Source organism: Arvicanthis niloticus, chromosome 5 (assembly GCF_011762505.2).
Source record: "Arvicanthis niloticus isolate mArvNil1 chromosome 5, mArvNil1.pat.X, whole genome shotgun sequence".
In the NCBI taxonomy this organism is placed as follows: Eukaryota; Metazoa; Chordata; class Mammalia; order Rodentia; family Muridae; genus Arvicanthis; species Arvicanthis niloticus.
In genome coordinates, this window is record NC_047662.1 from 107,967,770 (window position 1) to 107,993,404 (window position 25,635).

General features: G+C 43.0%; 1 protein-coding gene across 5 annotated transcripts in view; it reads left to right on the forward strand.

Annotated features, from left to right (window-relative positions):
* Mob3b (MOB kinase activator 3B) overlaps nucleotides 1-25,635 on the forward strand; it is a 182,640-nt gene that overhangs the window by 28,853 nt on the left and 128,152 nt on the right. Inside the window, exon 1 of one of the 5 annotated variants that reach the window (XM_076935179.1) lies at nucleotides 7,924-7,988. The exons of 2 other annotated variants lie outside the window; for them this stretch is intronic. The gene's annotated coding sequence lies outside the window, so the exon portion shown is untranslated. Of the gene's footprint in view, nucleotides 1-7,923; nucleotides 7,989-12,063; nucleotides 12,085-20,951; nucleotides 21,108-25,635 lie in introns of those variants that run through there. 2 more of the 5 variants (XM_076935181.1, XM_076935178.1) reach the window with 2 other exon arrangements.

A 25,635-nucleotide genomic window follows, 5' to 3' on the forward strand; every position in this document is an offset into this window, starting at 1 on the left:
AGCCAACATCTCCTGGGGTCTCTACACACGTGTACATACACCACACACACACACACAGAGAGAGAGAGAGAGAGAGAGAGAGAGAGAGAGAGAGAGACAGAGAGAGAGAGAGACAGAGAGAGAGAGAGAGAGAGAGAGAGAGAGAGAGAGAGAGAGAGAGGTGTGCACACTTAAACATAAAATAAAATAGTCCTATGTTAAGGCCTGGCTCCTTTCTAATGCAAGGTTGCAAATCCAGTATCCACAAGGTTATTCTGACCCCACAGATTTTTTTTTTTTTTATCAGAAGAACTGAGTTTTGTCTCCCTTTGTCATCCTGTAACCCAGAGTCATATCAAGGAATCGAGTTACTCCTGAAAGGTTCGACAGTCTATCCACTTCGCTGGAACTTTGTCCCCACACAGCCCCGACTTTACTGTTCATACTGTACACCCGTTTATCCACTTGGCAGCTAAAACACATTTGAGGATCAGATGCCCCTTCTATAGTCTCTCCTTTTGACCTAGATAAGAAATTCCAAATTGAAAATAAACAATTTAAGTGTTAAATCTAGTTCATATGCAGAGAGACTAGGATTGTGAGCAAATACATTCGGGTACTGTTACCTTGAATTTTTCATTTAGTATAAGTGAATCCTTGTAAGTTTGTTCAGAGGTGAATTTACAAATTACCAGGACCAGGGCAGAACCAGCCTGCCCAACCCTAGCACAAGCAGCACACAGTCCACCGACTCCTCTAATTAAAGGCCTAGCAGGCTCACAAGATTCCCAGAGCCAATTAAACAGTGCACACCCTTGTACCTCCCAGCAGATTGGGGAGCCGCTTGGCATTTGCTGTGATTGATATGAAAAGGAACAACGTATTTTAAAGCATGTTTAACACTGTTGGTACTCTATGGGGCACAAGCTTTCGACACAGCAGCCTTTTCTCCTCCGTGCTTTTTGAGTGTGAGAACACCAGGGAGGCGGCTTGAACTGTAGCGTGCCTCTGGGCTGGGAATCAAGGCCCTGCAGAGGGGGGTGGGCAGCTGGAGAATGAAGACGGGGTGGGGGTGGGAGGTTGAGCAGGCAGCTGTCATTTGAATAGCATTTCCCTCTGCCATTATCCTTCTGCCCAAAGCTCCCTCCATTCATATTCATGGCTTCCAGGCTGCAGAACATCCCTTTGCTCTTCTTTTTTTCTTTCCCTTAGCTCCCTTTGCACCTTTCATCCCTGGTTTTTCTGGAGTTTCTTGTTGATTTACAAGGAATCATTGAGCCGATTTGGAAAAGACTAAGCTAGTAGAGATTGGAGCTAGTTAGGAGACACTACTGGGAAGAATTTATTTAAATGCAAGAAGTTAAAGCCAAATCCGTATGGTAAGTTAATTTTAGATTCGCTTCTCATTTACTTCCATTAATTTCCTACTAATTAATGATTAATTGGTTCTACCTGTATGGAAACTACTTTCTTCCTGATAAGAGAACTCCTTCCCCCGAAGGAAAACATTTATATTCTAATTAGAAAGCTGTACATATTTAGTACAGAAAGTGTAAAACTATCACATTTAAATAAAGCACAAAGAAGAAATTTAAAAGCAACTCTCATGAACAGTAAGCGATAATTGCTATTGAGTCCCAGGAAAATATGTATGTATATTTGTAAAGGAGCTAGAAGAATTTTAGGTACTGTCTTGAGCATGCTATTCCAGAAACACAGGCAAACACGCTTGTGGTTTTGTACAACTTTAAAAAATGAAACAGGATAACGTAGAGTAGGGCATAGCCTTTTCTACATCACCGTGTGCTTGTATGCAATACTCAATCATAAGTATTTTCATATCAAAACATTTCATTGAGATTTTTGCCCATTCTGTGATTTTGGGGGGAATGTCTGAGTTTACAAAATCTGTACAACAAATTCTGGCAATTTGCATAAAGTTCTACAAATAAGCTTTGTGGAAATCCATGGTCTTTCAATAGAATAGATTCTCAGAATGACTTGTGAATTAAAGGGGTATTTAAACTTCAAAATGACATCCACAGAGATTCTAGGGAGCCTCCCATGACACTTCGGTGAGGCTCCAAACAGGGAGGCTATGTAGGATAACCATTCCAGAACCTACTTTCATCCACACCTTCACTATAGGAAAAAACCCAACCACTTGCTAGAGTTTCTTAGACAATACTATTAAAAAAAAAAAAAAAAAAGTAAAATGTGGCCATCTCTGGAAATGCAAGAATGGAAACATCTCAACGATCTTGCTTGAATTAGCATTTGGTTTCTATCACGTATGGATAAACACGCACGACAGGATGGATAATTCTGCAAGAAGACAGAAATAACCGCTGGGGAACATCTATTTGCTATGAGAACCCATGGGATCGTGCAAATAAGCACTTCATGACAACAGCATAACGAGGCTGAAAGCATTAATTAATGCATGACTTTAAACTTCTCCAGAAGCTCAGGGAGAGATCGGAGTGGAGAGATTCCTTTACTCATAAAGACAGATGTCCTCCTGCGTGGTGTGGCTTGTTTAAAACAGAATTGCATTTTTGAAAGACACATAATACCCTATCTCCTGTTGCAAACGAGATGCGTCATGTTTACCGAAGTCATGATACTCTGCTGAGAGAGAAGTCAGTTATTTTTCAACATTTATCTTATAAATCTAAGCTTCTGAGCATACCTGGAGAGGTTGAGAAGTCGATACCGTACAGTCCAGGTGTCCCAAAGCACAGAAGAGGATCCATGGGGGGAGGGAAGGGAATAAGCTGTGATCTGTCAACAGCTCTCATCAGAAGAACCAAGCTCTGAAACTAGATCAGATATGATAAGAGCTTCCTATTGTTTCTCTAATGAAATTTGGATTTCTCATTAATGATTCTGAGATTTTGGGGTGGGGTCTGGGGTTTGAGATAGGGTCTCAATATGTAGTCTTGGCTGCTTTGGAACTCACTATGTAGAACAGGCTGGCCTCGGAGTTATAGAAGCCCGCCTGGCTCTGCCGCCTGCATACTTGGGATCATAAGTGTTTCCACCATGCCTGGCCTCCAGCAGTCATCCATCTCTTGGCGTGGTTTTGGTGTTGTCCACAAGTCGGCAGGCATTCCTGGTTCCTATAAATCTACAAGATTACTGATTAGGAGGTCTTATAACTCTTGTTGAACTTTCCCCTGACTCATTTCAGGTGGGGCTGATTCTATGCTTTTATTATTTAGGGAGATACGCGGGGGAGTGAGTCAAAACAGAAATGTGCAAAAACCAGAGCAGCTAGTGTGAGGGGTCAGTTAACCTGTCTGTCTCCAGAAACGGTGCACGGAGCTAGTTCAGTAATTGAAAAATATGAAGCGCATTTTTTAAATATTTTTTTCATTAATTTATTTATTCATTTTACATTTCAATACCTCCTCCTCCCCAGTCCCTACCTCCTACAGCTCACCCCCATTGCCCTCTCCCCTTCTCAGAGAAGCAGGAGGCCCCCAACCCTGGTACATCAAGTCTCTGCAGGACTAGATGCACCCTCTCCCACTGAGGCCAGACAAGGAGGGGGGGGGAAGGGATCCACAGACTAGCGACAGGCTCAAGAACAACCCCTGCCTGCTCCAGTTGCCGGGTGAGCCCCATGAAGACGGAGGTGCACATCTGCTACATTTTATGCAAAAGCCAACAGCTATTTTCTGGAACTTCACTTTTCACATTCATGGACCCCTACCTACTCCTTCATTCATTTACTAACTTGCATCCTAAATGGAGGGTCTGTCTGACTTTAGGACAACAGCCCCTTGGGGAGGGAAGACGGGGCTCCCAGCACCAAAGAGCTCTAGAGTCGGGTGAGTGAGTGCCTTTTTGAGGGGTACCCGAGGATGGAAGTGATGAATCCTGCTTCACACAGCTTCACTCATTTAAAACCTTTGCCTCTGCTTCACTTCGGAGCCTGAGCTCTCAGATTTGACAGCAGCAGCACTAGAAGTGTAACCTCTTTGGCCTTAGACTGGCTCAGCCTTTTTGATCACGTGTTGGTCTTCCTGAGGATTTGGGTTCAATTCCCAGCCCTGATGCGGTGGCTCACAACCATCTGTTAACTCCAATTCCAGGGGATCTGATGTCCTCTTTTGGCCTTCCATGGCCACTAGGCATATGTATAATGACAGACATATTTGCAGGCAAAATGGCCATGTACATAAAATTAAAATTAATATAAAGAAATGTTCCTTGGCTACCTTCAAAGCCACTGGTTAACAGTGTTTTGTTTTGTTTTGTTTTGTTTTGTTTTTGTTTTTTTTTTTTGATATGAGACAAGGTCTGACTTCATAGATCAGACTAGCCTTCTTCTCTAAGAGATTCGCCTACATCCCTCTTCTTCTAATCTACTGAGATCACAAGCATGTGCCATTCCTGGCCACAATTTTAAAAAAGATATGTGGAACTGGGTGGGAAACATTATAAATGTATGTGCTTAGAAAACAGCAGAATCTAGTCTTGATCAGCAAGGATTGGAATCATGTAGAGATAATAGATAGAATAGCCTCCTTGAGGACATGTCCAGAGCTTGCCTGCTGCAGCAGCCAAGCTGCTTAAATAGATAATTTTACTCATTTCTCCCCACAACTTGCAAGCTAGGAATACACATCTTCATTTTTTTAGATCAGAAAACAGACGTTACAGGAGGTAGAGAGATGTCTCTGGCTTCACCGCTAGAATTTAAGCCTAGATTTGCATGGTCCCACAGCATTGTTCTTTCTCCTGTGCTATCCACAGAGACTCCCACATGTTGGAGCCTCCACCCTGCAGGCTGGCTTTGCAGTGTGTTTCCTTTCATCCGTCAGCTGCACGATGGAAATTTAGCACATTAACCCCAGACAGCTCCGAAACTGGAGTTAATTATCTTCTGCTCTGATACAAATTACTAACTGTTCCCTGCTGGCTGGTGTGAGGTCTGGCAGCTCTTGGCGCCTAGATGCAGGCCGAGTAAATGGTTGAGTCTATTGGTCTACTAATTTGTAATGCTAGATATTAATGGTTTTTCTGAAAATATTCAGGTACACTTCCTTTGGAGTCATTGGACCAGACTTCCTGTTAGGTATTTGGCCTGCATCTATTGCTTGAGCCCAGAGTATCTTTAACTCAGGGAAGGCTTGTTGATCAATTTAAAAAAAATTTCTCCTTCCTCTCGCAAATGTGCACAGAGATATGTATGTGCAAGTTTACAGTCTTACAGAATCTACTTTTAAGATGCCAGGGACCGCCCCTCTCTCTGTTTACAAAAAGTTCTTGCTTCTTCACTGTAAGGATTTTCAGTTTGTTTGGAGAAGTGAGAAATCCTTTTCAGTTCAGGTGTCTCAGAGTGGAGTTTCAGATGTACAGCCGTCCGTAAAAGGCGCTCTGAACTCAGAAAGTGCCTGTGTTCATCTTTAAGGGCTTATCTTTCTAATCTAGAATATGGAAAAAGAAGGATGGGTACAGGGACACGTCCTTTCTCCCACTCTCCACAGTAAAGCTGCTGGAGCATTTGGGAAGAGCAAATAGCACTCTTCAGACACGGTAATGGTCAGCCAGATCCTACCTCTTCCTGAGCTGTGCTTGTACAACTTCAAAGTGTCCCATGATCTGTAAGAAAGACATTTTGTTTTCCCCTTTAATAAACAGCACAATTTACTTCAATCTCTGTTTCACTCATCTCTGAAACTGGTGCCACACCCTCATCATGAAGGTGTTTAATTTGTATTTTGACAGCCCTTAGAGCCTCAAATAAAGTTACAATGTATCTTGTTCTCCGTAGTTACGGAATGCATATTAATTTTTTTCCACACTGCATAATTACATAAATTCTTATGAAGAAATACTATACTTTTTGAGCAATGATTTTAAAAATGAATCCTGTACTAAGGGCATATTCACAATTATTATTCCTATTGTTATTATCTTCCTTTCCCTAGTATGTGTCAGTTTCTAAATTTAAGAAAAATGATCATATGGTATGTTATTTGAGGCTTTGATAAAAAATTTTTGTTCAGGCTGTCTATTTTAATCTTCCTGAAAAATGATTTATTTATTTTATGTATATTAGTGGTTTGTCTGCATACACATACATACGTTTACATATATATGTATGTATATATGTATTTTCACTGTCTGCATACAGTGCCCAAGGAGGCCAGAAGAAGGTGTCAGATTCCCCCACAACTGAAGTTACAGACGGTTGTGAGGCCCTATGTGGGTGCTGGGAACCAAACTCAGCTCCTCTGCAAAGGCAGCCAGTGTGATTACCCACCAAGCCATCTGTTTAGCTGTTCTTCTAATTTGCTTTTGTAGGCTTACTTCTGGTCTCCCTTTGACCTTCCTACTGCTCCCACAATATTTGATGGCATTTATTAAAAATGCTTTGTATTTCACACGTCTGCATGCTATGGGTAATAAAAGCATAGAATCTGTCCTGAAGTGGAAGATACCTGGTTGGAGACATTGACCTGGAGAATCTTAGGGCAACTCATGGAACCCGCCTGGACCTCCTGCGCTACTTCTTCCTCCCAAACCCTGACACACTAAAGCCTTTGCACGTGCTGTTTCTTCTGACTCTCATCTTCCTTGTCTCCTACCAAATTCCTGCTTGTCTTTAATGACCAATTTCAAGTCTCATCTCCCATTGAAAGTATAAGTTCCTCTCTTATGTGTTGTTATTTGCTGCCTCTTCTTTGAACAATCTTCTAATTCTGCAAGCAGGAGTGATACTTTCAGTATTTCATTATGAGTTTGTGAGGATGGGGTGGGAACGTATAAACATGGTCCCTCGTGTCTTTATCACAAAGGTCTGTATCCTGTTCTTTGTTCTTCCAGAGCCCTAGTACATTGTAAATATTCTTTATGTTTGCTCACTAAAAGCCTTGACCCCAGTTCCCTCACAGGTAGGAATCTGATTAATGTACAATGAGGGGATTGAGCCAGATGGTGCTAAAAATGCTGTGTGAGATTCTGTTTGGACAAAGGGTTTGGTTAAGAGGACTCCAATATGTGGTGAGCCATGCTTGTCTGTGAAGCACGGAAGGAAAGTGTTCTGGTGAAGTGAGAAGCTTGTCTGCCATGCCAGTTTACCCTGGTGGGCAGACGAAACATGTTAGTTTGTTCTAATGTGTTTATAAAATGTTAGATTGTTTTTTCGCCTAGTATGCTGACTGGTTTTTATGTCAGTTTGACACAGGCTGGTCACTTGGGAAGAAAGAACTTCAGTAGAGAAAGTGGCCCCCAAGAGATCGGCCTGTAGGGAAGTCTATAAGAAAATTTTTAATTAGTGGTTGATGTAAGTGATCCCCATTGTGGGTGGTGCAACCTCCTAACCTCCTGCCCTCTAGGCAGGTAGTTCTGGCATGTATAAGAAAGTAGGCTAATCAAGCCATGGGGAGCAAGCCAGTAAGCAGCATTCTTCCATGGCCTATGCTTCAGTTCCTGCCTCCAGCTTCCTGCGTTGAGCTCCTGCCTGTCTTCCCTTCCCTGGATGATAGATGTCAATCTATAAAATAAATAAACCCTTTCCTGCCCACACTGCTTTTCATTGTGTTGACCCTAAGAGCACATTGTTAACCCTAACAAACACACCTAGTCTTGAGTCATCTTTCCTCCTCTGTGGCTAGTTTAAGTTGGCCTGCTGAGTTTATTTAATTAAATAGAAGTAGCCATATTAAGGAATCATAAACTTGTTGAAAGGTTTTCAGTAAAGCTTTTATAGTCATCAGAAGACAAATAGACTACTGGGCCTCTTGACACTGTACTACAAGTGACTAGGAAAACTGGTTAGTTCCATTTCTAGATCCACTCATTTACTCATAGGCTCATCCCACTCATGAATAGATGTTTCACCAAAGCTCCCTGGCATTAGTCTATGCACTAGTCAAGCAGAGGACAATAAAGTATAGTCCCTTTAACAAGAATCCCACTCTCTTTTAGAGGAAAAGAAGACCGGAAAACTGGCCACCATCTTGACAAAAGTTACGAAAGGGAAGGACACAAAGGTAGGACCACTCAGCTGTGTCCAGGGGGGCAAGGACAGCTTTCCAGAAACGTGTGTAAGTAATCTCAGATCTAGTGAGTCACAGGCAGGGTCAGGAGGAGCCAGAGGAGGACAGTACACAGGCCAGGAATAGTATGCACAGGCCCTGGAATCAGAGAATATGGCCCAGGAAGTATATCTGCCTGGAGAAGTGAATTCAAAGAGGATCAAGATCAAGATTGGTCCCTCAGGTTATGGCCAGGTGCTTTAACTGCTGTGAAGGCCGGAGAGCACCTGGAGGAAGCTGAAGCTCTTTGATCATATCTGTGCTTTAGAGGGACCACTCCAGCTGCTCAGTGCAGAAGATGGATGGGATTACTGGCAAGTGGTTTTCAGAAAGCAGATGTGTGCTGGGGTCTTTTTCCCTCCTCTAATAAATTTTAGTGAATGTGATTTTATGATGTTCTCTGTCAGTCTCATCTGCCAGAGCTTAAAGGAAGAAGTGTGACCTGCAGAATCCCATCTACTATGCCACTCTCAACCACGACTGTTTACAAAATGAAATGTCCCAAGCAAACAGAAAGAGGAGGTCGTATGGGAGGAATAGATAGCACTCAGATCTGGCAGAGGTAAATCGTTTGCCATACATGATTACCTAGCGATCGCTATCTCTCTCTCTCTCTCTTTCTCTCTCTCTCTCTCTCTCTCTCTCTCTCTCAACCACATTCTTTTCCACTGTTTCTCTCTCCAATAAGCATTGATCTGATAGATAGATAGATAGATAGATAGATAGATAGATCGATAGACAGATAGACAGACAGATAGACAGATAGATGATAGAATTTAAGTAGTCCAGGCTAACCTTGAACTCTCAATCCCCCTGCCTTACCCTCTCATATAGATGGAATTACAGACGTGTGCTGCTGTTCTTGCCTTCCATATACATATATTTTTAAACTTAAAAATGTTAATGTGTGTTTTGAGTGTTTTACCTGTACGTGTATATGTACACACTGTGTATGCCTGGTGCTACTGAGTGAGAAGGGGGTGTCAGGTCCTCTGGAACTGGAATTACATATGGTTATGCAGCAGCATGTGGGTGCTGGGAGCTGAACCTCGGTCCCAAGTACTTTGAACCAGATGAACAATCTTTCTAGACCTCCTGACATTTTTTTTTTTACGATTTTAATATATAAGTGAATCTATAAAGAACATAATATCAAGTTTTATAGTTTTCCTGATGTTTTAGAGATTCATCTGTATTGAAGGTGACAAGAATATATTTTGTTCCTCAGGACATGTTACTCACATGATGATATTGACCCTTAGTTCCTAGCTGAACAAAAGGACATAATTTCTTTCCTTTTGTGGTATGAGGTTTTCCTTTCCGGGGATCTACCTCCAGCTAGGGTGCAGGCTTCTACTTTTATGTCGCTCCAGCAAGCCACCCCCAAGGCCCCTCCACCCACACATGCACAGTTTGCCTTTTATCTCCTAATTAGGGAAGTCCACGCCTTGCCACCTCCAGTTTGCGCTACGTTCTATACCAGCAATATTGCCTCTCTTCCCATGGAGAGAAAAATCGGATTAGTATGAATAGGGAGACATTCAAGGCAAGGGTGACTTCAGTTCAAGGTGAAGGCATTAACTCCCACCAGCCCTAAGCCCATTTACTGCTCTTGACAGTGAGAGCTGAGGATTAGCCACTGCTGGGTATGGATCTGAGTCTAACAGAAGCCTTTGCTTAGGGAACCTGCTGCCTTCAGAACTGCCTGAGATGAGGGAGTGCACACAAAAGGCTTCTGCTGGATTTCTGTGCACAGCTGAAAAGCTTAAATGACAGGAAGAAAACCACAAGCAGAGAGGAAAATGGACTAGGAAAAGCACAAAGAAATGCAGTCAACACACCCGCTTTTGCCTCCCATGGAGAGCACATACTGGGAAGCCACCAGGATGAAACCCTGGAAGAAAAGTGGTTTGCAGATGACCGCCTCAGGGAATCATAGAGCAGAAGATGGCAGGCAGGCCAAGAGTGAGCTGGATGAGTGACCATCAGGGATGCTCTCTGGGAGTCAGTCTCCATCTTGGTAGGCTTCTGGATTGATCTGGCTTGCAAATCTCTGTTCACTCAGACTAGTTGGCACACTAGGGCTGTTTCTCTTGAACTCTGATCTTGAAATAAAGATTATTTATCACATGGAAGTAGAAAGGTGTGCCTAAGAAGTCACAACCACCCTAAATGGTGGGAAGGCAGACACCCTGATATTGTAGAAGAACCAACCGGGAGAGAATAATCAAATAGCTTCAGGGCAAGGTGTCCATCACCTTGTGGGGTCTTTCAAATGCAGACACAAAGGGCAAGTTCCACACACTTGATTTCTGAAAGTCAGGGCTACTGGAGCCCTGACGGAGCAATTTTCAATGGGAAGCTACTGAACTGCAAGTCACACAGGGAAACCAGACACATATGTTTAGTTTGTGACTCAGAGCACAACCGAAACATACCATCATGCTTACATCAGTCCACCCGTATGCCCCACTCCCCATTTCGGGGAGCTAATTCAGTCCCAAGGGAGTTCTGTGCACACAGGGCGTTCTGTGTCACAGCTGAACACCGAAAGATAGGAAAATCCCTGTCTCCTAAGGGGTCTTACACATCTTGACTTTCATTATCTTTATTACCCTGAAATGTAAAAATGTCTCTGGGTAGAAGATACCTCTGTCTTTACTGTGTTGATTGGGAAATCTGTGCACGCTGATCTGCAGGCAGACAGTACCTCTAGCTCCTCAGTCTGTTTGCTGTGCTGATATCCCAGAAAAGAGTTCTGCCTATTTTGTTCATCACAAGAAACCTTTCCTGATCCAGCAGGCCACAGATGTTGATTGCAAAAATTCAGTGTAGATTTTCAACTCTTCATGTTAAAAAAAAATTTTTTTTCTATCAACTCAGTGAGTTTGTGCTTAAGTGGTCTGCAAGAGTCACTGCATTTTTATACACAGAGTGGTTATAGTATTAAATAGTATCTTCCTAACACTTTTTTCTATCACAAAATCAATACACTCTCAATGCCTCTCACTCAGTAAGCACCAAGAGAGAACAAGGGGGGAAAATCCCCCAAACTCAGCATCACATTAATTCTGACATTCCCATTCTATAGAGAGTTGAGGTGTTCTGGGGTACAGAGAAGAGGCGCAATCCAGAGGCTCCCTCACTGACGCTGACCACCCACAGGGATTGCTGGAGGCAGTGCTGAAGCTTAGGCATGTGTGACTGGGTGGCAAATCTAGCTCTTGGCTGGGAGAGTGGCGCTGGGGGTGCCTTGGCATCTGGGAAAGAAATGAGTAATGGAGGCCACAGGGGAGGTAGGGAGAACTCAACTCAGCAGGGGAGTCACCTAACTCAGGTCTCCTTCCTGCTTCTATAGGGTGAACTTCCCAACCTCTCCCTTTACTGGATCTTTGTGAGCCACAGAGAGGGTAAACATCAAGCAGTGTAAGCAATGGCAGATGTTCAAAACCAGAGACTGTTGCGACTGGAGGTGGAGAGAGCGGCTGGCTTTGTCAGGCTGACGCTTGATTTTGCCCAGCAGGGACTGTACCGTGGAACCAGACTGATTGGGTTGGAGTCCCATCTCTGCTGTTCTCTGTTTATCTATAACCCAGGATTATTACCTCGTAGGTGTCTTAAGGATTAGATAACTTAATAGTATACGAGTAAGAGATATGCACAAATGATTTGCTGTCATCTTCACTGTCACCTAAGATTTACCATTGTGTGAGACATCCAGCTGAAACTGTCCACCTGGCAATAGAAACCATCAGCCCAGGACTTGGAAGATCCATCTGGAAAAAAAAAAAAACACTTTGGCAAGGCTGCTTTTCCAGAATGGCTTCTGTGTTGACGAGATTAAAGGCTAGCGACAGTCACATTCCATTCCCTAAGGTTTAAAGGTCACTCTTATTGTTAAGTCCCAGAGTTCATGTCCAGAGCTGGTACCTCAAACAGACTAAATGCATGGAACTCATTCAGTGGGACCTGAGGGGACCCGAGGGAGCCCCTACCTGAAAATGAGGTACCTACAGAAAAAGTCTGAGGATCCTGAGGTTTGAGAGTACAGGTGAGAGCCGGGCAGTGGTGGCGCACGCCTTTAATCCCAGCACTTGGGAGGCAGAGGCAGGCGGATTTCTGAGTTCGAGGCCAGCCTGGTCAACAGAGTAAGTTCTAGGACTACACAGAGAAACCCTGTCTCGAAAAACCAAAAAAAAAAAAAAAAAAAAAAAAAAAAAAGAGTACAGGTGAGGAGAGAGGGAGGAGGAAGAGAAAGAGAAGAGTAAGCGGGCATGATCACATTAGCTAGCAGGCAAATAGGGCAGAGCCGTTGTGTTAGAAACTGTTGTGTTGTGTGTGGTAGAAGGCCCCCAGGGTTAGTGCAGAACAGGGAACTCTGAGCAGGCCTGAAGCAATGGGTAATGTTCCTGGGACCAACCCATGGATGCTTCTCCGTGGCCCTTTAATGTGGAAAAGTGAGGATGAGTCTAAGACTGGGTAACAGCAATTGCTTCCCAGGTTCTTTAGAGTCTCTTCTCTTCTCTTCTCTTCTCTTCTCTTCTCTTCTCTTCTCTTCTCTTCTCTTCTCTTCTCTTCTCTTCTCTTCTCCTCTCCTCTCCTCTCCTCTCCTCTCCTCTCCTCTCCTCTCCTCTCCTCTCCTCTCCTCTCCTCTCCTCTCCCTCCCTCCCTCCCTCCCTTTCTTTTCTTTTCTTCCTTCCTTCCCTTCTTCTCTTCCTCTCTCTCTCTCTCTCTCTCTCTCTCTCTCTCTCTCGTGTGTGTGTGTCTGTGTGTGTCTGTGTCTGTCTGTGTCTGTCTGTGTGTGTCTGTGTGTGTGTGTGTGTGTGTGTGTGTGTGTGTATGTGTAGAAGCAGAAGGCGTCCATGGAAGCTCCAGGAGGCTTAGTTGGATCAGGGTGTACAATGACTGAACTTTCCTAGCCTTAACCCCTTCTTCTCCACATTACATACAACTATGCATAAAAGACTCCTCATCTCTGATTTCAGCCCACTCCCTAGACAGTCCTGACAGGCCATGCGTCTGCTAAAGAACATTCCTTAGGAAATGCAGGTAGCGCTTCTCACTTGGGGTATCTTTTACTTTCCACTAGCTCAGGTAGAACTTGGCCTGAGTCTTTTGAGCTCAGCAAGCCTGTACCCTGCCTTGATCTTCTTTGTTCCCTGTCCTAGCCCCTAAGTCATGCAGGCCCCTCCTTTCACCAGAACTTAGATTGGACTGAAAGTCTTATCTTTTTCCCAGCTCTATGAGAAATCCAGTGGGCATGGCATTTCCTAGGCTTTGTAACTTTATTGAAGACTTCATGGAGGGTAGGGAGATGTACGTGGACCCCTCTGCCATGGTGGTGGCCAATTAGCCTGGCATTGTTGTACTTTCTTCAGCACCTCTGCACCTTCAAACCACAAAGGGGACCAGATCTTTGAGACTTTGTGAGGCCCTAGGTCCCTTTCTACTCACGCACATTCCAAACATATCAGCATCTGCCCACACCACACATTAAGTGTAATTTTTGCTTCAGGGCATTAAAATTGTGTTTATTGTTTGCTTTTTGAAATCATTTGACTGTAAGTCACTCATGCAATATATGATTGGCTCAAATTTCTCTGGAGTTATACAATCAAGAAGTCTTAAAAAAAAAAGAAAGAAAATTGTCCTATGAATTATCTTCATATAAAATAAAATATTTTTTAAAAATAGATTTAGCGAAGAAATCATCATATTTGTAGACATTTACTTCAATCTTGAGAAATTTTCTGGTATTTTTCTTATACTAAGGAGACCGTGATCTCTTTACAACCATTAGATCTTTATGTACGCTGAGAAACGATTCAACTGGAGGTGCCAGGAAGCCTGACACCTTGAGTCTAATACCTCAGACTCACATGGTAGGCAGAGAGAAATGACTCCTGTAAGTTGTGTCCTGTAAGCTGTGTAAGAAGGTCCTCTGACCTTCACATGGTGTGCTAGTATGCACACCAGCCTGCATGTGCACATGCATATACACAAATAAAGTTTTTAATGTAATAAATAAGCATAAATTTAAAAACTTGTTAAAAACTAGCTTCGAGAAGTTGTTGGTTACTACCTTAACATTTGTTCTTGTGTCAGTATATCTTGCAGACAGGTCACTGTTGTCGGTCTCAAAGTTTGTAGCTAGGTGATAGGGATTTTCATAAAATTCTTCTCTTGTAGCATGCAAAATAGCTTCCAGGACCATGAACGTTATTAGGCAGTAGGGGTGAAGCTTCTAGTTGGTAGTAGGGCACTAGCTTGATTTCTCCATGGTTTTGTTGTTGTTTTGTTATGTGTATGCCATCCAGTGGCCACGGACTAACTGGGTTCACCTGAAAGGAGGGCTGGAAATGAAAAAGAGATGGAGGGGCTAGAAAAACATGGAGCCAAGACAAAGTTTCTGATCAAGGCCCAAAGTTTATTATTTAGCTCTTGTATATATAGGGAAAGCCCCACCTAACCCATCTTTTGTTTCAGGACTATGTCTCAGTTTATGTCACAAATCGAGGTCAGCAGGCAGTCTATTCTTCTAAATTCATGTAGGAATTTGTACGTGCAGCCAGGGTAGATAACTCCACCTAGGTCACAAGGTCTTTCTGGCCTTCTCAAGGCTGGGGAAGGGCACAATTAATAAATAAGTTGTTTGTTTGTTTGTTTGTTTGTTTGTTTTAGGGTTTGGGTTTTGTGGACAGGGTTTCTCTGTATAGATTAGGCTGTCCTTGAATTTACAAAGATCTGCCTGCTTCTGCCTCCTGAGCACTGGGATGAAAAGGTGCGTGTCACCATGAATTCGCCATGTTTAATGACTTAAATAAGTTGTATCTTCAGCAATCTGACCTTATCGTAAGGTTATGGATGGACTTAAGAGTCACGAGATGAAACCCATATCTGACACTGCTAAGGTGTTCAAGTACCTGAGACTAGATAGATCGGCCTAAGGCAAACCTAATATTATTATTCTGCTAAAGGAGCCTAGCAATAAAATGATTCCTAATGACATACTGCTATACCTGTAGATTAGTGCCTCACTCAGCCCTCTGAGAAGCTTCTTGAAGTAGATGGTAATTAACACAGAGACCCACAACCAGACAAAGTGCAGAAAGTGAGAGACTTTGGAGCAATCAGGCCTAAAAGGGATGTCTCTTGTAAGTCATTCCCTTCAAGACTCAGGGATCTATCTATGTGGAGGAAGAAGAAGAAAGATAGTAAGTGATATATGTCCACTCGAGGCTTGGAACAGACCACACCAGACCAAATGGTTCCAAGTGGGGTTTATTCAGGAGATAGGGCAAAGGTGGGGGAGAAGATGAGAAAGAAGAGAGCTAGATCAGGAGGTTCTGCCAGTTTTATATGTGTTTTATATGGGTGGTAACATAGCCTCTTGCAGGTAAGGGTGGGAGGTAACCAGGTGGATTCTGGGAATGTATGGCGGTTGCCTTGACAATGATGTGGGAGTCCTCTAGATGTGATATCACTGGGTTCGGAGCCTGATACCAACAGTAAGAGAGGTGATGGATGACTCCAAGGAGAAGTGTCATCCAGTACAACACCACATATGTGTGTGAATTCATATGTGTATGTGACATACATGTGGCACTTTGAATAAGACTTGAAGAGGTTGAAATCTGTTAGAGTCCCAGCACTGGGAAGGAAAATGAACACAAAATCCCACCCTTAATTAAGAAGGCATTTGAAAATGATACTTTCTGAGAAAGGGAAAGTCACTTTTCTCTAATGGAGTGACACTGGGTTTATCAACCACACTCCAGGACAAGTCCCATGCTGAGGAGTAGTTGGCCAACACAAGGCAGAGAACATGTTTTCTTTGTTTTTGGGGTGTGTATGTGTGTGTGTTCACACTCATGTACTTTCTGTTTTGTTTTTATTTTTCATTTTTTGTTTGATTTTTGGTTTTTGAATGAGAGATGCAGAGACAGAAAGACCATGAAGTTGGGTAGCTTATTTGATGTAGCACAGTGCTGGAGTTGATCAGGAAGGATTTGGAGGAGGGAAAAGAATATGATTAAATGTATGAAAAAAATTACATTTAAAGAAAAAATAATATAGAAAGATAAAATACTGCAATAAAAGAAAAACTAAGACAGAATGAAGTAAAAGATAGTTGAATGAACATTAACTCTGTAAAGAAGGGCTTGTTGGATTCTAAAGACATGTAGATCAAAAATTCACGAGAGGTTAGGGTTAGAATTGGAGGAGGCGCACATCTGAAGGCTGTGATTCCAAGGAATGTAAAGGTTTCCATTGCTTTAAAATTTAGAGAGTGAAAGACGCACATTGTAACTACTAAAAGAATATTAAGTGACTTAATGTCCAGAGTGGTTCTGAAGGAAAACAGAGATGACAAACCCAAGTAGTTATAAGAAACCCAGAGAAAGAAGTAGAAAAATTTAGTTAGTGCGGCTCAAATGTTAGGCATGAAAAAAACCATGAAGATGTGAACTGATCAACTAGTGCTCTGGTGGAAAGAACGCCTCAAACTGAAACGCCTTCTGGGAAGAGAGAGACCATCCCATTTTCACTCCCCACCCCCATTCCCCACCCTCCACTCCCATCCCCCCACCTCAGGCAATCTTTAAGGCAGGCCCACTGTCGAGGAAGCTGTAGCACCTGAGAGGGTCCAGTCTCTACCCTGACTGCCTCAAGTGCCAGCTCCAGCCCCTATCAAGCTAGAAGAAAAGAAAAATAAGTATCTTCTTTATTGTGGAGTCTGTTTGAGCCAGCTCCTGCGATGGCAGTTCTTTGAGACCAAGAAGTAAGAAGCTGAAGGGTTTATCGTGGCTTCTTATTTTTCTTTTTCTGTCTTTTCTTCCCCATCCTCCCCAGCCTGTAGGGTACCTTTAAAATCATGCCTTTTCTAAACAGCCTTGATATCCAGGTATCCAGGAAGGGGGCCCAGAGGAGACTTGGTGTAAGCAGAACTGGCAGAACAAACCTCCAGACATTATTTTAGGTTTGCAGTGACCACTGGGGCTGCATGTGTTCTACGTTTGAATTATCCAGCATTTTTCCTATCCGGTAATGTTAGGTCTCTCAGTCAAATGATAAGGTTGAGCAGGGTGGAAATTACAGGGCGAGGCTCCCAGGGATGCATGAGCACAAGGCAGCACTTCCACTGATGTAGCAAAGCTTTGCAAGGGCTGCTCTTCTGATTTGGCTCAGTAGGTTTTCATCTTGATCTTTTATTTACTATGCATTTCCCCATGCGTTTGTTCTGCTTTATCCCCTTGCATCTAGGGAGTGGGTTATTAACCATGTTTCTATTTTCTTTGTCCCTCTTGTGTCCACTCTCTATGCGTATGTGTCAGGCTTGGTGGAAAGTCCTTTTCCTATGGAGCCATCACACTGGGATCTAAAGAAGGTGCTTGCCGGGCGGTGGTGGCGCAGGCCTTTAATCCCAGCACTTGGGAGGCAGAGGCAGGAGGATTTCTGAGTTCGAGGCCAGCCTGGTCTACAGAGTGAGCTCCAGGACAGCCAGGGCTACACAGAGAAACCCTGTCTCGAAAAACCAAAATAAAAAAAAGAAAAGAAAAAAAGAAAAAAGAAGGTGCTTAGAGTTTCTGTTAGTGAGGATCTGTCAGCGGTACATCCATCGTGATTTTAAGTGTGTTTGAGCATCCTCCATTCCTTCACGATACATTCTACGTCTCCTTTCCCCTCCCCTTTCATTTCCCCTAAAATTATAATACATAGGTTTACATTACAAGTCATAAAAATCATTCAGACTTGTTCTTCCTTTGTCAAGAGGTTGTAAGGAGCTTAGACTACTGTAACTGCATGGTCCTTCCACATTGCTGCTACCTGTAATATAACCACAAGTTGTTTACAACTCCCTGATAATCTGGGGAAGAATGTATCTTCTAAAAGATGAGGGTGCTTGTAAAGGTACTACAATATTTTGTATCTTCTTTGTTCACCGTTAATTACTACACTTTTTCCTGGATCACTTTATTCTGAAATAGACTATTAGTGCCTTCTCTCAGAGGTCTTGATTTTTCTTTTTTCTTTCTTTTTTTTTTGGTATGAGTATACTTTATTTCTTCCCACTTTTGAGCAGTCATTTAGTTGGGTATACAGAGTAATTTGGTCAGGATGATCTTTTGATGAAAAGGTCTTTGAATAAATAAACCTTATTACATTTATTTGTGTGTATGCTTGTGTGTTTGTTCACAACAGGAGGCAGCTTTCTTCTTCCACCTTGTGTGTCTAGGATTCGGTGCATGTAATTAATTAGGTGTGGCTGCAGGGACCTTTACCCAGGGGAGCTGGTTTACTGGCCTGCAGTAGTGTCCTTATGCCATTCTGAATATTACTCTGCTATATTCTGTTATTCTCTTTGTTCCTGATGTAAAATCAGCTGGCAATCTTAATGTCGTTACTCTGTTAGCAATTTATCTTTCTTTACTGTTTGGAGATTTTCTTTTTAGATTTGACTTCATGCAGGTTTTTTTTTTAACAGTTGTGTGTGTGTGTGTGTGTGTGTGTGTGTGTGTGTGTGTGTTTAAATCCTACTTTCTATTTGCGGTTTTCTCAGTCAATATATATTAAGGGCTAGAGAGATAGCTCAGTGATTAAGAGCATTTAATGTCTTTCATTGAACCAAAGTTTGGTTCCCAGGACCCATGTCTGGTGGTTCATGACTGCTAGTAACTCTAGCTACAGGAAATCTGACGCCCTCTTCTGGCCATGGAAGATATCCACACACACACACACATATACACAGACACACACATACATACATACACACAAACACACACACTAAGTAAATAAATAAAACAAAGCTTAAAAACACATAATAACAGAGATCAGTAGAGAATAGTAGGGAGTAAATATGATGGAGTACATTATATACATGTGTGAAAACATGTTTAGCAAAGTAAATATATTACTAAAATAACTTTAAAAAGACAACAAGGACCAATTTTTAAAAAAATGAATATATATATTGCTTGAATTTTATGAAACGCTAAGCCTTTACCATTTCAATTTTAATACAACCTCTCTCTTCCTGAAATCCAATTTAAATTTATGCTTTAATTTTTTTTTATTTTACAAACTGTTGAGATGAGTCAAGACCCAGCTGATAAAGTTAATCATGCCACCCTAAGGTCAGTCCTTGGAACCCACACTGTAAGAGAGAACTGACTCCTGTGTGTTGTCACCTCCATGGGTATCCATTCACTGATACCTTTCCTTGCAGCTCCACCCTCCCCCACTAGTAAGTAAAAATGTAATCAAGTCTAATAAAAATATAATCATAAAAGAGCCCTATTTCTCATTGTTTTCCTGTAGTCATAGAGGACAGTGCTCTGTCCGTTTTTTCCTTTTCAGTAGGAACTTTTGAAAAGCATGATTAGGGTAAAGATCCTTTTATCTTACCCACCCTCAGTTCTTGGGGGTGCTGTTTGTTCTGCTTGCTGTGGACATGGCTTCTCTTCTGGCTTCACCTCCAATCTTTGTCTGATTTGTTCAGTAAGGATGTTTTATTCTGAGGAAGACTCATGAACATTGAGCTACTTAAAAAAAAAAAAAATCTTCCTACTGAGCAATCTTGAGTTTGCTTCTGCGAAGGTCTCCCTGGTCCAGGGAGCATTTTTATGGTGATATATTGCTTCGGGATTCTCTTACAATGTAAGCAATGTAAATCTTGGTGACATGCTTGTGCACGGCGTTGGCTTGCTGCTTGGTAGATGACCTCTTCATACTCTTTGGATGTGCTTTTTATCGAAGGACGACACAGTGGCAAAACATAATACAGACTTGCCTCCTTCCTGGAGACAGGGGTAGTTTTTGGAGTTCTACTTCCATGTAGATGGAGTATTTCCAGAATTCTGGTGGTGTAGTTTCTCATTTTGGTTTGTTTTCCTTGCAAGGGAAGGGCAGTATTACCTGCTCTACTTGGGCTTTTCAGTCTCAGTCTAGGGCTGAAAGTAGCTGTATCCAGATTCAAGCCACCCCTGGCTCTTCAGCCTATTGCTTTGGCTTTGGGTTCACTGTTCAATTCTGGACAATATTAATAGAGTATTGTGCTTTCTATGATTATGAGGTCCATTTTTATGATGGCCATCCTGGGCTGTATTTTCTGTTTGCAATTGAAGGAGAGATACTGGTGAATTCAGTCAGACATTTAGTTTTTAATAAAGTAAACATATTCACAAACTATTGATTAACTACCTATTAATGTTCCTGGCTTTGCTATAGTTGTTAGGGTATAAAAATGAATAACTCAAAGTCTTTGATCCCCTCAAAGGAAAGGCAAAGGGAACAATATGTAAAAATATAATAAAATCAGATGAAGTCAGAAATGAAGGAAGAAGGACCAGGTTGGATGAGAGTATTTTATTTTGGATCCAAGGGACCATTAATCAGAGGCTTACATAGGAAGATGAAGCAAGAATCAGATACCTAGATGGGATTAACGGAGAGTTTTTACAGTACCAGAGAGTTTTTACAGTTACTTTCCTCATAATGTGTCAAAAGACCTGAGTAGAAGCAACAAAAGAGCAGAGGGGTTCGTGTTGGCTGACAGTTCAAGAGATTACAATCCTCCATGATGGGGAAAGAATGACAGTCAGCGGGGCGCGGAAGGCTACTGGCCATGCTGCATCTGCTGGCAGGAAGCACAGAGTGACCGGGAAGTGGGCCTGGGCTATGTAGTCTCCACCTTCTATAGGATCTACAATCTTCCCACACAGAGTCATCAGCTCAGGACCAGGGGTTGAAACACTTGAGCCCATGGGGAATGTTTTATGGTCAAACCAAAACAGCGACCTCTCGGGTGAGATTTGAGGTCGGGCGCAAAAGGAAACTGCTAATCCCCATATTAAAAATTACCTAAGCATTTCACAATGACTGTTAAAGAGTATTCAACGTGCAAAGTCCTCCTGAAAGTGCTGTCTGATTGGGAGAGGAAAAGGAAGTAGCTGTTGGAACCCTGGCGAGTCCAGCAGACTACAATAAGAGAAGGGTAGAGTGGAAGCATCCATGTGCTGTCCTGAGATTCTGGCAAGGCTGTTGGAGTGTCCTGGGCCCGAAGCCATCTGTTGGGTGAGTTTGCGTCTCCCAGAAGCAGCTTTGCTTTGGTGTCCTCGCCATGCTAGGCCATGCACCAGGAGTGACCCCTGGGAAGCACAGCATTGACACAAATGCAGAGGATTTCAAAGCACAGCAGCTGTTCCTGGCAGTTAGGCTCCTTGTATCCCGGGCACTTAGACCTGTTTAAGGCACATTACTTTTAGAGGGAGGAAACAGTGACTGCAAAGGCTCTTGTTATAGGCTGAATTATGCTCCCCACCTGAAATGCACAAGCTAAAATCCTAATCTACAGCACCCTTGAATGTGACGTTATTTGGAAACGGGACTGAGGTCCACTGGAGTAGAATGAGTCTCTAATCTCAAACGGCAGCTGCCTTTCTAAGAAGTGCTATGTTTAAAGAGATATGGGCCCACAAGAACCCCAGGCGAAGGTGACAGTGGAGGTTGGGGTAATGAGCCTACAAGCCAAGGAACACTGGATATTGCCGGCAAACCACGTAAGTGTGGAGAGAGGCGTACAGATCAGACGTTCCCTGGCACTGTCAGAGAGAGCATGGTCCTGCCAACACATGGATTTCAGATTTCCATAAATGAGACAGTGCATTACCATCTTAAAAGCTCACTGCTTTTTGATGCTCTGTCATAGCTGCACTAGCCAACCAACAGAGGCCTGGAGTGAGAATAGACTTTGCAAGCTGTGGAAACATCAAAGAGGGCAGTGAAGACAAAGCAGCTCAATAAAGGGAGAACCACAGAGGCAGGAGAGGTGTCAGGGGTCAGGTCTGTATACCGGGCTTCATGAATTAACATGCCGACTTTCAGGCTTTGGAGAGGGCGGTGGCCTGATTTCACTTAGATTTCTAAAGCACCCTGATCTGGAAATAAATTGTAGAGGAAAAACAGATGCAGAGAAGCCCATCTGGTTTAGGGAATCAGTAAAGAAAGAGAGTAGTGGTCTACACGAGAGTAGTTCTTGTGTAGGTGGCATGAAGTATGAGATGTGACGTTAGCTAAAAGGTAGACTATATAATTTATGGAAGAACTGGATAGGCACTATGAAGGAGAAGACTCAGGAATGCATTTATGTGTGCATTGCTATACACATATACAAATATATGTTACTATAGAACAACTAGAATTCTTCTTGAGCCAGGACTGAGGTGAAGCGTGCCCAGGAATGGAATATTTTAGAAGTAGCATGTTGTTTTTATGTGTGCACGTGCGCACACACATGTGCACACCAGTTTTCATGGGCTTCTTTCAGAATCACTGCAGATATGTTAACCTCGTTGTGTTCTAAGGGCTAGCCAATATTTCTTGAGTGGTTGCACCATTCTGGAGCTAGCTCCCTCTGCGTGGACTTCTGAGTTGTCTCCCTCTTTGTGGGAGGCTGTCAGCAGTTTTGTTTAAATAGGTGCATTTACCTATTGCTGCAGCTAAACAGTATTCCTCCCACCTAGTGCCTCGACACAACATCGATTATCTCACAGTTCCTGTGGGTTGGGCATGACAGCGCACGCAGCTTAGCTATCTCTTAGGTTTAGGATCACTTGGGAGAAGCATCTCAAGGCTCCACCGGGAAAGAGCGCTTCTGACTTTCTCAATGATCTCCAGCAGGATGCAACTCCTAGTGGACGGTTGGTCTAAGGACCTCCATCCCTCACTGCCAATTAAGTGGAAGCTACCCTCAGTCCTTTGTGATGTGAGTTTCTTGGTAGAACCACAACATGTCAGCTATTTTGTTTTCAAAGTAAACAAGCAAGAATGGGAAGTGTGTGGACAAAACAGAAGCCACAGTCCTTACAGCCCAGTCGCTGAAGTGTTTCATCTTACAGTATTCCATCATTAGAAGGAAGTCACTAGATCCAGACTCAGTAAGCAGACAGGATTAGACCAAAGTATAGATATTAGAGGCAGTGGCCATTGAGTTCTATGGTAGAAACCTACCCACAGCAAAAAACTGTTCACTTACTTGTTTTCCATAGGGAGGTTTACTGAGAAAGGGGGAAAAAAAAAAACTTTAAGAGGCATTAGACATGGCTTTGAGGATAAAGCATCTGCTACACAGGCAGGCATAAGGACATGAGTTCAAATCCCCATCACCCACATAAAAGCTGAGCCTGGCCATGCATACCTGTAATACCAGCACTGGGGAGAAAAGACAGGCAGATTTCAGAGGCTCCCAAGCCAGCTGGTCTAGTAGAAATTGATGAGTTCCATGTTTGGTGAGAGACTCTGTCTCAGACCATGAGGTGGAGGAGCAATCGAGGAAGGCCCCTCTGGCTGCCACAAACATCTGGATGCAGAAGTGCACCATACAACATTTTAAGATCTCATCTGGATGGCATGGTAGCCCTTGCTTCTAATCTAAACACTTGGGAAGCGGAGGCAGGAAGATCAGCAGTTCAAAGTCATCCTCAGCGATTGTTACAGAGCAGGTTTGAGGTGACTCTGACATGCATGAGACCCTAACTCTTAAGAGGAAGATTTCACATATATGAGCTTGCTTTACAGAAGCTTCAGTCAAGACTTCCAGTTCATTTTGATTAGATAGTTTTGTCCCTGCTGTTTCTTCCTCTAAGACAGAGAGATCTTGAAAGAGCCTTTGACAGATTTTGTCACAATTATCTCAACTTCCTGCATTCCTTTTCTTTATCCCTCCAAAATGCCCTAGAACAGGAAATAAATAGCTGGGTGTCTTATGATACAAAGGTATCTGCCAGTACACGCCATTCCTGTCAACCTGGTAACTAGCCAGGTTATGATGACCTGGGCTGTGCCACTAAGAAAACCAATCATTGTCTTTACTTGTTCGGTGGCCTTGGGTTAGATTTATTGAGGAGAGGGATTAAAAATCACAACCTAGCCGGGCGGTGGTGGTGCACGCCTTTAATCGGAGCACTTGGGAGGCAGAGGCAGGCGGATTTCTGAGTTCGAGGCCAGCCTGGTCTACAGAGTGAGTTCCAGGACAGCCAGGGCTACACAGAGAAACGCTGTCTCGAAAAAACAAAAAAAAAAACAAAAACAAAACAAAAAAAAAATCACAACCTAGACAGTCAGGTGGGCCTGTGACACCAAAGAAAACCCCACTTGAATCATTTTTTCTAAATCCTCAGTGCTCTAGAGCTTCTGAGAGTGGAAAGTTCATGTTTGTTTCCTCTAATGTAACGAGACTAATTTTTATTTTTATTTATTTATTTATTTTTTGGTTTTTCAAGATATGGCTTCTCTGTGTATCCCTGGCTGGCCTTGAACTCAGAAATCCTACTGCCTCTGCCTCTGAAGTGCTGGGATTAAAGGCGTGCGCCACCACTGCCCGACAAGACTAATTTTTATAAAAGGACCCTCTTCTATTCACTCCAGTATGGTTGGAGGAAACACAAATTATTGCAAGAAATCCTTTATTGTCTCCCCACACAATTTGAGGTAGCTTTATAAAGCTAGATACATCCTAATTCTAGACTGAAAGGAGGGGAGTTATCATCTCAAATGTCTTAGTTTCAGTCTGCCATGGCTAAGTACCATAAGCTATATGGCTTATAAGCAAAGAAAATTTAATTCTCATACTTCAGCGAGTAGGGTGTCCACATGGCCTCGTTCTCATGTAGGTCTTCTTAGGGCAAGAGGAGCTTCCTGGAGTCCCTTTTATAAGGGAACTAGTCTTACTTACGGAGGTGAAGCTCTTATCACACGGTCACTTCCCAGAGGCCCATCTCCAAATGCTACCACATCGAGGCTTAGAATTTTTGTATGTCAAATTCAAGAGGTATTATTTACTGTGGCTACTAGAGTATCTGCCCCAGCTGAGGGCTTTGTCTACCTTAGAAGCCTCCTAAATGAATTATAAGCTGCCTTCTATCCCCTTCCTATTGCTTGAAAGTTGTGGAGCTGGAGGCATTTAATGGCTTCTGATCAAGTTGAGGGACCCTCTTCACGGGGGGGGGGGGGGGCGCATTATCCCTGCGAAAGGGTAACATTAGATGGGAAAGGAGCTACCATCTGCCACAAATTCTGCCTTTGCTTTCCACTCTGCATATGAGGCATTGCAAGCCAAAAGGCCAAGTAGTTCTTTTTGATAAGGCTGAGTTTAGGGACCTAGGTGTCCATTTTATCTCTGCTGGTAACCTCTTAGAAAGCAACTCTTGCTCCTCATGGCAGTACTTAGGCAAAGGCGGGTGGATCTCTATGAGTTCAAAGCTCCCTGGTCTATGTAGGACCAACCTAGTCTACATAATAAGTTCCAAGCTAGCCTGTACTACATAGTGAAACTTCATTAAGATAGAGGGAGAGGGAGAGGGAGAGGGAGAGGGAGAGGGAGAGGGAGAGGGAGAGGGAGAGGGAGAGGGAGAGAGAAGAAAGAAAGAAAGAAAGAAAGAAAGAAAGAAAGAAAGAAAGAAAGAAAGAGCGAGCTACTCCATTCTGGGTGCCCTGAAAAACTAGGACTTTGTCTCTTCCTGTCTATACCCTGTAAGGTGTGTCGGGGAGCATGACTTCCTATACCTTGTGTCCTGGCGTGACCTTACCCCATTCGCCTCTCTCA